This window comes from Rattus rattus, chromosome 8 (genome assembly GCF_011064425.1).
Source record: "Rattus rattus isolate New Zealand chromosome 8, Rrattus_CSIRO_v1, whole genome shotgun sequence".
NCBI classification, from domain to species: domain Eukaryota; kingdom Metazoa; phylum Chordata; class Mammalia; order Rodentia; family Muridae; genus Rattus; species Rattus rattus.
The window spans coordinates 105,568,492-105,582,208 of NC_046161.1; positions in this window are offsets into that span (position 1 = coordinate 105,568,492).

The window sequence follows — 13,717 nt, forward strand, 5'->3', positions numbered from 1 at the left end:
GGGGGACCCTATGGGAGTGAGTGTGAGGGGGGACCCTATGGGGGGGATGGATCCTATGGGAGTTAGTGTGAGGGGGACCCTATGGGGGAGTTAGTGTGAGGGATGGACCCTATGGGGGTGAGTGGGGGGGGGGGAGCCTATGGGAGTGAGTATGAGGGGTGGACCCTATGGGAGTGAGTGTGAGGGATGGAGCCTATGGGAGTGAGTGTGAGGGATGGACCCTATGGGAGTGAGTGTGAGGGGGGACCCTATGGGAGTGAGTGTGAGGGGTGGACCCTATGGGAGTGAGTGTGAGGGGGGACCCTGTGGGAGTGAGTGTGAGGGGTGGACCCTATGGGAGTGAGTGTGAGGGGTGGACCCTATGGGAGTGAGTGTGAGGGGGGACCCTATGGGAGCAGGGCGATGCATCTGCACTCTACATTAACTAGTCCCTACCAGTACTAGATTCCTCCATCAGACAGAGCTGACTGCAGTGGGCACAGGCAGGACCTTTGTCAATGTAGAGTCATAAACACAAAGCCTGCCCTGGGTGGGCACAGCTACCCGCTGTAAGTAAATGCTAGAAATAACCTCAGATGCCAGAGTCAAATGAAATTCATGGTGGTCCCACACAAGGTGTAAAGGCAGGGGGATGGCCTGCACTATATATTATGGACTGTGTGAAAAGAAAACGAAATAGCCAAACCCCGCCCAACGCAAAACAGAAAAGCCAAAGTCAACCAGCCAAACCAGGGACAACATAAGGATACTAGTGATAAAATAAGCAAGTAGATACAAACGTCAGGCTCGGGCGGGTAAGTCACCTGCCGCCAAGCTGAAGACTTGAGTTGTTCCTGAGGCCCACGAGGTAGAGGGAGAGAACAGGTCCCCAGAAATTGACCTCTGACCTCCAGGTGCATGCAAGGTGGCATGAGTGCACCCCCGCGTAAGTCAATAGAAAAAAAATTAAAATATGTCAGCGGTTGCCTGATTGTTCAAGTGCGCTGAAAGGCATGGATTGTGCCCCGCAGTGGGTGAATTTTGTTATAAATTAGATCCCGCCGAGGCCTTAATGATGAAAGGTAAATACATCTCGCATGCTGTGACGAACTGAAGATTCTCCATCAAAACCAACTCTAAGCCAGGGACAGTGATGTCTACTTCTCCCAGCTCACGTGAGAGGCCGAGTAGGAGGATCGCGAGCTCTCGGGAAGTCCATCCAGGCAACGTAGACTGTGCCTCAGAAAGAAAACACCAAACAAACAAACACTGTCGAACGACAACTGAAACAATGACAACTGCATCGGGAAAAGTGCACGGGCGTCCATACCACTGCCTTTTTATTTATTTCGTAAATGCATCCATCCGTTTTCACGCATGGGCAGGGTCACTCCAACATGGAGGCCGGAGAACAAGGTGTCAGGAATTGACTTTGGTCCTAGGGCTCTGTCAGCCCCCAGCCCAGATTACTGCCTTGTAGGTGACATGGTCAATGGCTGACTTCTAGAGAGCAGGGCCTCCACCGTTTCAGGGTTCCCCGGCTGGCTCAAGGCCCCGACTGCCACAGTGACTCATAACGTGCCCCTGGTCTGTAGAAACGAAGGTCTGAAGGGAAAGGAAGCTGAGGCAGAACTACGCTGCCCAGTTCACATTATCGATGATGGGGCCAAGGGGGAGACGGCACAGGGAATATTATCAAATCCCCCTGATCTTTGAGAAGAGACAGATACTAATCATTTTTCCCCATGTAATCACAATATCAAGGGGACACAGGACATCGCTGTGTAGCCTAGTGTCGGCGCCTGCGCTGCCAGTGTGTGAATATCGGGCGTAGGTCTGCGGGATTGAAAGAAAACACATACGCGGATCACCCGTTTTCAGCGAGTGCCACCAAGGCTTTACTGAGATCTCCTTATATACCCCAGGCAAAAGCCGTGGAAAAACAAGGCAGGTGAAAATCCCCAACCAGGAAAACAGGAAAAGTCTGTGTGGTGAAAATTCCGGCCCAATCAGGGGCATAAACAACTTCTTAACAACGACAAGCTGGAAGGCTCGGTGGGGAGGAACGGTGCCATGGAGAATCCCAGCCCCAAATCAGGGGCTAAGAGCAGCTGCCAAGGGTGTAAACGATTTCTTGCTATATCAGGCCAAAAGGCTCAGCGAGGGGGCGGGGAACACCAAGGTAGGGCCCAACAGCCTAGGCTGTCCTTTACTCAGAACCCTGTGTCCAAATCTCTCAGTGTTGGAATTACAGGCGTACATCCCCAAATGAAATTGCTGGCTGTGGTGGTGCTCATTGTAATTCTAGCTCTGGGATCGTTAAAGAACTGGGCCAAATCTTTTTAGGAAATAAACTTCCTCTATTCGGTCATTTACACACGGGGACAATCTCCCCTCCGCTGTCCGTCCGTAGATGTTGAAAGTATGAAAACAGAGACGAGATAATGGCTTCTTCTCCAGCTCCGAGAGGCTCACGCCATCACTGATCTCTCCCCACACGTGTTCCTCTCATTACACCCTTCTAGGGCAGGTCTCTGTGTGCTAACGACTTCTGTCTACACAGCCGTAGAGACTAGTGCACAAGCGGTTCCACGTTTCTCCTGGAAGCGTCATTCTTTGAACAAATGGATTATAGTTTATGCCTGCGCCTATGAAGAGGCCTCTTGTTGTTGGGGTCGTCTCTAGGATGCACCATTTCTGGTGATCCCCAGAACCACGTCCTGGGCTAAGGACACAGCCTGAAGGTGGCCAAGTGGCAGTAATTTTGAATTGAATGGGATATATCACCCCCTAGTGGTGGGATAGGCAAACAACCCCAGGCTTTGCCTCCGTCCCAGCTACTGAACTGTGGGTTGGGGAGGTCAATTTGTAGACTTCTAGCTGTGGTAATGTTTAAAGTTTGAATGTGGTGGTAACTGCGCAGCCTCCATATCAAGAGTGACCCAGACCTTCCCTGAGTGGAGCCTACTGGTTCAGAAATGGCCCATTCCCATGTCTGTCTCTGTCTTCCTTTTCATTCTTTCTGTGAGACCACAGTGCGGCAGATCCCAAATTTATTCCTTGATGTTTGGTTTCAGGATGGTAATGTCTCACACATGGAAAGGGCTTGAGGATGGACACCTGACATGTCCCCATAGTTCCAGTTGCTGGAGAGCGTTCAGGAGTTCGAGGCCAGCCTGGATGGCCCCAGATGCTTCATTTACTTTCAGTGCTGAGTATTGAACCTTGGTCCTGCATGCTAGCGACCACAGGGCTCTCTACCACATGGCTACATCTTAAACCCAAGACTCCACTGACCTCTCTCTCTCTCTCTCTCTCTCTTGCTCTTTCTCTCTCTTGTTCTCGCCTTTTGTATGTGTATGAGTAGTGTGCGTGCATGCTTGTGTGTACGTGTGTATGTATGTTTGCGTGTTTGTGGGCCCATGTACGTGGGTATATGTCATCACTCCAGCCCTCTTTTTAGCCTTCTCCATATGAAGGTAGTTAATCCTGTTGCCCGGGGTTGGAGAAGCCTAGGCTGTGTTTATACTAGCTCAAACTCTGGACTGTTATAAGTGCCACCACCCCCAGAGAATTTTCTGATTTCTGATTTCCATATCTATAAGGAGGAGCTAGGGGGATGATCCAGTGGTTACTGCCTTTGCAGAGGACTTGGGTTCCGTTCCCTGCACCCACAAAATGGTTCACAGCTACTTGTAATGCCAGTTTCAGGAGATTTGAAACACTCTTGTGACCTCAAGAGAATGTGGTGCATGCAAACTCACACAGGCACACACACACATTTGCTCACTCACAAGCACAGGAATACACACAGAGGCACACACACTCACATGCACATGCCTAGACACATTCACTCACTCACAAACATAGGATACACACAGAGGCACACACACTCACATGCACATGACCAGGCACACTTACACACTCACACAGGCGCACACACACATTCGCTCACTCACAAGCTCAGGAATACACATAGAGGCACACACGCACTCACATGCACATGCCTAGACACACGTACACACTCACATAGGCACACACACATTCATTCACTCACAAACACAGGAATATACACAGAGGCACATACAGTCACATGCACAGGCATACAGGGGCGTCTCTCTCTCTCTCTCTCTCTCTCTCTCTCACACACACACACACACACACACATACACACACACACACACACCCTGAATAAACAGATCTTAAAGATGAAGTGGAAGGAGGAAACGGGGGAGAAAGGTACAAATGGGGACAAGAGCCCATAATATTGTGGGACAATAATAATATGGGACAGGACACCGATAATATTGATGAGTCTAACCAGTGCAGAAAGACATGAAGAAGAAAAATGAAATATATAAGAGACTAAGGCAGAGATAAAATTGTCATTATTTTTCAGTGATATAAACTGTATGGGAAAGTCAATAGAATCAATAAACAAACTATTAGTATCTAGGAGTTTATCGATTTTGCTGAAAGAGGGATCGCCTTGCCTGGCTCAATAGGCTTCCTTGCTTATGCCCGGTGAACAACACAGAATTGAACAGAAACCGTGGTGCCATTCACAAGCACAGAAGTTATGAAGCACTGGAATTAGAGCACCATAGAAGTTTTCTGTTGGTTTGACTCTTGTATCTTTCTTTGTTTCTTTCCTTCGTTCATTTCTTTCTTTCTTTTGGTGTGTGGGTGAGTGACTAGTTTCCTTCTCTTGCAGTGATTCCAAAATCTACTTAGAGAAAGAGGTTTATATGGCTTACACTTCCAGGTCACCGTTCATCAGCAAGGGACAGGACCTTAAGCAGAAACTTCAAGCAGAACCCATGGAGGAATGCCAGTTTGTTGGTTGGCTCTTTGCCTTGTTCAGTGGCCCGTGCTAAGAGAACTTTCTTATAGAGTCCAGGCCCAGCAACCTAGGGATGATGCCGCCCACAGTGGGCCGAGTCTTCCTACATCAATCAAGTCAGTCTCTCACAGAGGTGGCTGTAGACCAATCTGATCTGGGCAATCTCTCAACTGAGATTCCCTTGGATGAATGCAGGCTGTGTCTAGTTAATAAGGAGTTAACTAGAACAGCAGGTCGTTTCTTTTCTTCCATTTTGTGGTTTACAGGGATGGAACTCGGATCACCGGGCTTGTCAGCAAGCACCCTTACCTACTGGCCTTGTTTCTTTCATTTTTAAAGCAGGATCTCCTGTAGGTCTCGGTGGTCTCCAACTTGCTATATAGCTGATCACGACCTTGGATTTCTGACCCTTCTGTCTGCACTTTCCAAGGCTAGGATGATAGGCAGGAACAATCACACCCAGTTCCTACTGTGCCAGGGATCAGACCCGGGGGCCTTATATATACTAGGCAAGCACCTAACTACTGAACTACATCACCCCTCCCCAGCCCTGATTGATTGTTCTGGGCCAACCTCACGTAGCCCAGGTCGGCTTGAACTCACCATGAATCTTTTGCCTCTGCTATCACAAACACACATCACAGTACCCGGTTCACTGCAGTAGGTTTTCACAAGGATACCGAAGTATCCCAGAGGGAGATAGAGAAGGAGCTGTCATGGACTGGGAAAGAAAGAAACAGACAGATGACAGCTCATGCCATGAACCGGGGAGTGTAATTAACTCTGCTTTCCTGCAGCTGCAGAAACCCTAACGCTGCTGCTTCCTTCCTCCTCCTCCTCCTCCTCCTCCTCTCCTCCTCCTCTCTTCTCCTTCTCCTTCCTTTTCTTCTCCTTCTTCTCCTGTTTCTTCTCTTTCTCCATTTCTCCTTCTTCTCCTTCTTCTCCTCCTTCTCCTCCTCCTCCTCCTTCTTCTCCTCCTCTTTCTCCCTCTCTTCTTTCTCCTTCTTCTTCTTCTTCTTCTCTTCCTCTTCCTCCCCCTCCTCTTCCTCCCTCCTCCTCCTCCTCTCCTTATCCTTCTTCTCCTTCTTCTTCTTCTCCTTCTCCTCCTCCTCCCCCTCCTCTTCCTCCCTCCTCCTCCTCCTCCTCCTCTCCTTATCCTTCTTCTCCTTCTTCTTCTCCTTCTCCTCCTCCTCCTCCTCTTCTTCTTCTTCTCTTCCTCCTCCTCCTCCTCCTCCTCCTCCTCCTCCTCCTTCTGTCTGCAGTGTAGCCTGTGTTGGGGCTCAACATGACCTCATTAACTTCTGAGTGTCCTCAGGGCCCAAGAGGGGCTCCTGAGCCTTTGGTTCTTGGTCACCTGGTACCTGGCACAAAGCACATGGGCTCCGACAGTCTTTTAAACGTTATGTGTTTAAAATTTCGTGTTTGTTTGTGTGTGTCTGCACACGTGAGCCCAGGTGCCCGTGGAGACCAGAATATGGTTCCCCCTCTGGAGCTGAGGGCACAGATGGCTGTGAGCCACCTGATGGGGGCTGGGAATGGAACCCAGGTTCTCTGTAAGGACAGTGTGGCAGCCAGGCAATGTGACACACACATTTGATCCCAGTACTTGGGAGGCAGAGGCAGGTGGATCTCTGAGTTTGTGGTAGCAGAGGCAAAAGATCTCTGCCTGGTCTACCTAGGGAGTTCCAGGACAGCCAGGGCTACATGGAGAAACCTGTCTTGGAAAAAAAAGACAGACAGACAGACAGAGTATTGTGAGGTCTTAACTGCTGAGCCACTCCCTATCCCCATATAGTTTTAAGAGATCAATGTCTACATTTCTTAGAAACTTAGGAAAAAAATCTTCCTCCACCAAGACCACAGCACCTGAAAGCAAGATTTTCCAGTTTTCTCACTGTAAACCTTTCAAGGTTCACAATCAACAGGGAAGTCTATGTCTTTGTTCTAGGTCTGCTATCACTGGTAGTGATTCCCCTCCTGGTCTCCCAGGCTCATTCGTGGTCCTCTTAGGCAGGTGGCAAGGAAGTCAGGTGGCAAAGGCAGTATGTTCTGGTTCTTTGATAGGCGGGCAGGCTGACCTACTGCCTGCCACCTAGCAAAAGCAGGCCAGCAGCTGCCTCTCTGCTCAGCCTTAAAGGCAAAGTCCCCACCTGACCTTCAGAGTCTATGCAGACCTGCTAAGGCCTGGACATGCCACTACCTGTGTGGCTGCTGCCTCTCCCTCTTTCTCTTCCTTCTCCTCTTCCTCCTCTTTTTTTTTTTTTTTTTTTTTTTAACATTGTTGGTTTGAGACAAGGTATGGTAGCCTAGGCTGGCCTTGGATTTCTCACAATATTCCTATGTCAGTCTCAAGTGTGCTGCTCACCACACCTGCTATACCCCTCTCACACACACCCTATCTGGCCCCAGGGTCTCACATAGCCCAGGTTGGTCTCAAACTTGCCATGTTGCTTAGGGTAACCTGAGGGTTGTGTGCAGCCCCAGTCTTCCCTTCTTCTTTCAAATGAGGTCTGAGATCATGGTCCGGCTTCACATTTCTAGACTCCAACAAGGAAGTGTTTTAAATGAGACAACAGGGATGAAGCCAGATTACATAATTAACTGCAAACCTTTTCTCCTGCCTGGCTTCAGAGGTGCAGGTTTCTTGAAGACACTGGTGCTGGGTTGCTGTTTCCTGCTGGGTTGCTGTTTCCTGCTGCGTTGGGGATGACAACACTTTTCACGTTACTTTCCAGTCAAAGTGTAGCAAACAACCTCTGCGCTAGGGAGAAAGGTTAGCAAAGAGCTCGAAGCTTTACCTCCTGTTCTACAACTCTCTGCCTCCACCGTGCCGTTCCACTGAATCAAGGTCTAGAAACCCTGCTGCCTCAGTTTCCCTGTGTTTCAGAGAAATTAGGAAACAGAAGTTGGTAAAGGAAACTGTATCTGTTCACAGTATGTTCAAACTGGAGGATGGGCGAGGTCTAGCTTCCTCCCCAGTGTCTGAGGCTACTCTGTAACTTATAGTGAGCATAACCGCTACACATTAACAGACGCTTCCAGGGGACAGAAGCATAGGGGCCCAGGTTTCTCCACTCTCTCTGTTCTTGGTTACCAGGGATAGGTGTCCACTCCATCCTGGCTGGGGAACGTGGAGCTAAATATTTCCCACTTAAAAAAAAAAATAAGGGGTTGGGATTTAGCTCAGTGGTAGAGCGCTTGCCTAGCAAGCACAAGGCCCTGGGTTTGGTCCCCAAAAAAAAAAAAAAAAAAAAAAAAAGGAAAAATAAGACCAGAGTCCACAGCCTGCTCCCTCCTGGCTACAGGCACTCATTCTGGACAAGGCCCTGCTATGCCCAGGTACCCCAAGTATGATGAGGGGGTGCACTTGGTCAAGCTGGGGCTGGCATCAGTGCTTCCTGGAGCATGAAAATGCTGAAAGTCTCTCACCTCTGGGGACCATGAGGTCAAACCGTACTGCAACCATCCCTTCTCCTCCGCCATGCTTGGCCCAAAGGCTTTGCCCAAGGAGCAGCTGAGCAGCACCTTTTAAAGCAGAGCTAGGTCGTAGAGGCCTCCCTGTAGGACACAAGCCAGGCTTCAAACCCCAGGGCACCTGGGGCTCCCAGGATTCCTTTATGCCCTCGATAAGCCTGAACTCTTGGGAAAAAATTATATTTTATTTATTTGTATGTGTGTCCACCAGAGGACAATGGCGGGAGTCAGTTCTCTGAAGTGGAAACTTCTAGTTTCTTTGGAAAGTTAGTCATGTCAAAGGTTGCGTTGCTGGGGCCCACATTAAAGCGGACACGTGAAAGACTGTTTTCCCAAAGCAGACACAGGTGAAAGGATGTTTGGATATAGCAGACGCGTGAAAGGACCCTTGATGAAGGAGTACAAATATGACCCCACAGACAGTGGGAGCCGAGCACTGAGCGTTGGCCTGGTTTGCTCTGCCTCGTTATTCTCCACTAACGACACAGATGGATTGGTTCGCCTTACATAGCGTTGTTGAGCTCAACTCTTGCCCAAAACCTGTTCGTTAGGTTCCTGAGGCAGCTTGCTGCTTCTGAGGCCTTGCCTTAAAGGGCTGGTTGGCGACTTGAGGTTTCTTCAGAATTGAACTCCAGCTGCTGGTTCGTGCCTGGCGTCTGCCTGCCTAGAGGACTGGTCTGCATCTGCTGAGTCGTATTTGGTGTTTGCTATGGGACTGAACTGCTGTCCAAGAAGATCGAGCTCACCCCCAAAGAACTATTGCCGAACAGGTCCACTTCCCCTTATCCTAATAACTTTTCTCTTCCATTACCTCTGCTGGGTGGTGGGCTGGAGGAGAGGTAGTAGGCTGCAAGTTTGATGCCTACAGCTCTCTTCTTTCACCAAGTCCCGAGGGCCAGCGAAACTGAGCTGTCCACCTTGGTGGCAAGTCCACCTGCTGAGCTCACTTGCAGTCCCCGCGTCTTCCACTGTGGAAAGATAAGAGCTGTCATGGGCTGTAAGGTCTGTGCTGCGTTGGCCAAGTTCTTGGTCTGTGTCTTCAGTCCTTAGAGAATGGAGTGGAATCTTTCTGTAGCTTTTCTTTTTCCTTCCTTCCTTCCTTCCTTCCTTTTTTTAAAAGCAGGGTTTCATACATCCCAGTCTGACCTTACACTCCCTATAGCTGGGGGTGGCCTTGAATTCTGCTCCCTTGTACCGACCCAGGGCTGGAACTGCGGGGACATTCCACTGTGACTCACCTCTGCAGTGCTTGGTGTAGAGCCCAGAGCTTCCTGCATGCTGGGCAATCCCTTCTACAACCCAGCACATTCCTGGCCCCTGCATCTTTTCCTTGGATGTGAATTCAAGCTCTGATTTCTACATAAATATTAAACGCACTAATTTTGCAAAGTGACTAAATGGTGACACAGCCGTTATCCCTGACAGCCAAAGGGCAGAGGGCATCTCTTTATCTTGCTAGGGCCTCAGCTTGGGATTCTGGTATCTCTCTCCCCCTCCCATCCCTTATCCCTCCCCTCCCCCTCTCCTCCCTGTCCCCCTCCTCTCCTCCATTGGTCTCCAGTGAAGAGCTGGGCAGGAGGCTTCTTCTGTTTCACTGTGGTGTCTGCTCCCTGAAGCTTTTTCAACCCGGAGCCCTCCCTGGCCAGCTCCATGTTTCCTTGTGACAACCTTATTTCTGGGGTCTCCTTATTCTTTCTTGACACTGGGTGGTGATCAGAGGTCAGCCTGGCTTCCCAGACACTCTCAGGAGATAAGGGGGTCTGGTTCAGGGTAACATGTACAAAAGGCTCCACTCCCAGAAGGACTCAGCTTTGCCAGCCTTAGACCTACCAGCTGAGTGATATTTAGAAGTTATTTTTTTAAAAAAATGGGCTGGAGAGATGGCTCAGAGGTTAAGAGCACTGACTGCTCTTCCAGAGGTCCTGAGTTCAAATCCCAGCAACCACATGGTGACTCACAATCATCTGTAATGAGATCTGATGCCCTCTTCTGGTGTGTCTGAAGACAGCTACAGTGTACTTATATATAGTAAATAAATAAATCTTTTTTTTAATATTTTATTTATTTTTTATATATGAGTACATTGTGTACCAGGTGCCTATGGCGATCAGAAGAGGGCATTAGATACCCTGAAACTGGAGCTGTAGGTAGATGGTTGTGTAAGTTATAGTGTGGTTGCTGGGAATCAAACTCAGGTTTTCTGGAAGAGCAGCCAGCGCTCTTAACCACTGAGGCATCTCTTCAGCACCCAGAGGCTACTTTTAACGAGAGCACTGACTTCTCCTGTTGCCCTGCAGAGGCTCAAGGCAACTGGGAGCAGGATGGCGATCTCTGCCTCCATTTTGCACCCATCTCTCTCTCTCGCAGTTTTAAACTTGGGGTCCAATTTCTGTTCTGTATGTGGGATCCTCCCCTTTTCAAGGCTGAGGGCACAGAGATGAGAGGAACTGAGGTGTTCCCAGGCTCTGCAGGGACAGCATAAGGAACAGCGTGTCCCCTCCCTGCTTCTACAGTGTCCTGTTCCAGATCAGCGGAGGGACTGGGTGTCCCCAGCTCTCGTATAAGGACTCTACCTTTGCTCCCCCATCAGGATCTTCCCAGCCAGTCTCTAGCACAGCCCACCCCGCAGGCAGGCAGTCTCCTTCAGACCCAGACCAGGTGAAGCAGCATCCAGCTTGGTCCTTAGTGCCTCCCAGACAGTGGGTTCCTCCTCCCACACCCTCCATCGCTTGTCTCCAGTTTAGTGATCACGGGGGCTGGTTTGGACCCCAGTGTCGGGCCTCTGGCACTGGACTGTAGAGACAGAGCTTGGCACGGCTTCTCTGGGTGACCTGCCCATCTTTTGTGTGTGAAGAGAAGTGCATGCTGGGAACTCCGCTGAGCAGGTGAGCACACACTACAAGGGACCTATGCATTCTCCTTCCATAGGTAACTCTGGTATTGCTTAAAGCATTTCTTCCTCCTCAACACCACCTTCCCCTCCCCCCACTATCATCATTATCATGTATACGTATAGTTCAGAGGGGGGGGAAAACCCTTTCAGGAGTGGCTTCTCTCTTTCCACTGGGGATCTGGGGATCCAGTCACTAGGCTTAGAAAGCAAACATTTTTACCTGTTCAGAAACCCATCCCCCAACACAATACTTTTTCTTTCTTTCTTTCTTTCTTCTTTCTTTCTTTCTTTTCTTTCTTTCTTTCTTTTTTTTTTTTTTTTTTTGGAGCTGGGGACCAAACCCAGGGCCTTGTGCTTGCTAGGCAAGCGCTCTACCACTGAGCTAAATCCCCAACCCCAACACAATACTTTTTAATACAGTCTCAGGCTGACCTTTAACCCAAAGAAATCTCCTGCCTCTGCCTTCCCGTTGCTGAGATTACAAGCATCCTTTGTCATGTTAGGATGGTATAACCTAAAACAATGGGTATTTATATGTATGTGCTGTGCGTGTCACATGTATGTGCCCAAGGAGGTCAGATGAGGGCACTGGACCTCCTGGAGCTGGAATGGCAGGTGCTGTGAGCCAGCCAGTGGAGGTCTGAGAACTGAACTCTGGTCCTTTACCAGGTCAGGGTGTGAATCCCCTAGAACTGGAGTTTAGGCAGTTGTGAGCCACCATGTGGTTGCTGGGAGTGGAACCTGGGTCCTCTACAAGAACAGCACCTACTCTTAAAGGCTGAGCCAGCTTTAGGGCCCTCCCTGGTGTGCCTTTTGGATAGCAGCTCTGTGTGGTCTCTCCCAGCATTCTGGACAGGTTATCACCGTCACTAGTACCTGTTTTTGTATGTTTCCTTCCTCAGTGCTGCAGCTTCCCAGACGGCAAGGTGTCTGCTTATCTGTGGTTTTCAGAAATGAGCATTTCTCAAGGAGGAAGAAAGCCAGGCTCACACCGGGCCTCTGGGTCAGACCTGTCACCCCAGCACTTAGGACACAGAAGCAGAAGGGCTGTGAGTTCTAAGCTAGCTTGGACTACATGGCAAGGCTAGCCTGGGCTACATGCACTGCCCTATCCACAACACTAAGGTGTGTGTGTGGGGGGGGCATGGAGGCCGGTGGAGGGACGCACTCACCGTTCTGGGAAGGGTTTGGTTATTTGCTGGTTTTGTAGTGTTGGGGCTGGAGGTCAAGGTGTGGTCATGAACCAAGCAAGCGTTCTACCCTATTCCACCCTGCATGGTGTTTTTGTTTTAGCAATATGGAGAAACTTGGCCAAGTCCTCATGCTCAGTGTACCCTGAACTCTTTCCCTCCCCCACTTGCAAGCCTGGTGGTTAGAGACTGGTGCTTCATGACAGATAATCCACAGCCTCATGCTTGTTTCCCTGCGTGGGAAAGTGAGAACAATGAAGTTACCCTGGGTAGATTGTAGCGAAAAAGAAAATCTCAATTCTTAGTTAAACGCGTTTATTCCAGCAGATGTTTTCTTTTTAGGAACAGTGATGCCTTTCTTCTATTTCCTCCTCCTCCTCCTTCCTCCTCCTCCTCCTCCTCCTCCTCCTCCTCCTCCTCCTCCTCCTCCTCCTCCTCCCCTCTCCTTCTCCTCCTCCTGCGTCCTTGACGTGTCTCGTTTGTTTCAGTCATCTGCTGCTCTGCTCAGGTAGGCTTGCCGAGAAGGTGCTAGTCCTTTCAGACAGAACTGCCATTGAGGGTGGGGTGTCCCTTCGTGGTAGACACCACTGGGTGCGTGTACCAGGGAAAATGCTAGGGGAACAGAATCCAGTCAACAGCATCCTCCTGTGTTGAGCCAACTGTCGCTCCAGCTCACAGCGTGCCCTGGAGAGTCTCAGCTTATTTCTGATCTTCAGTTTCATACCATGAACCTGTCAAGGCCATCCATCCATCCTTTGTTTCCAATCCTCCAAGAACAGTTTGCCACATTGGAACAATGTGTGGTGGTTTGTACCTGTGATCCCATTGCTAGGAAGGCGAAGGAGGAGGATTGGCTACAGGGTGACTTCCAGACTAGCTCAGGCTACATATGGAGACTTACCCACCTCAAAATATATCTGTTGACCACCCATCCACCCATCCATCCACCCATCCATCCATCTGTCCGTCCGTATGTCCGTCTGTCCATCCACCCATCCATCCACCCATCCATCCATCCACCCATCCATCCATCCATCCATCCATCCACCCATCCATCCACCCATCCATCCATCCATCCACCCATCCATCCATCCACCCATCCATCCATCCATCCATCTGTCTATCCACCCATCCATCCATCCATCTGTCCATCAATCTATCCACAATTCATCCATCATCCATCCATCTGTCCATCCATTCATCTGTCTATCCATCCATCCTTCAATCCATCCATATCCATTCACCATCCATCCATTCACCATCCATCCACCCATCCATCTATCATCCGTCTATCCACCCATCCATCCATCCACCCATCCATCCATCCACCCATCCATC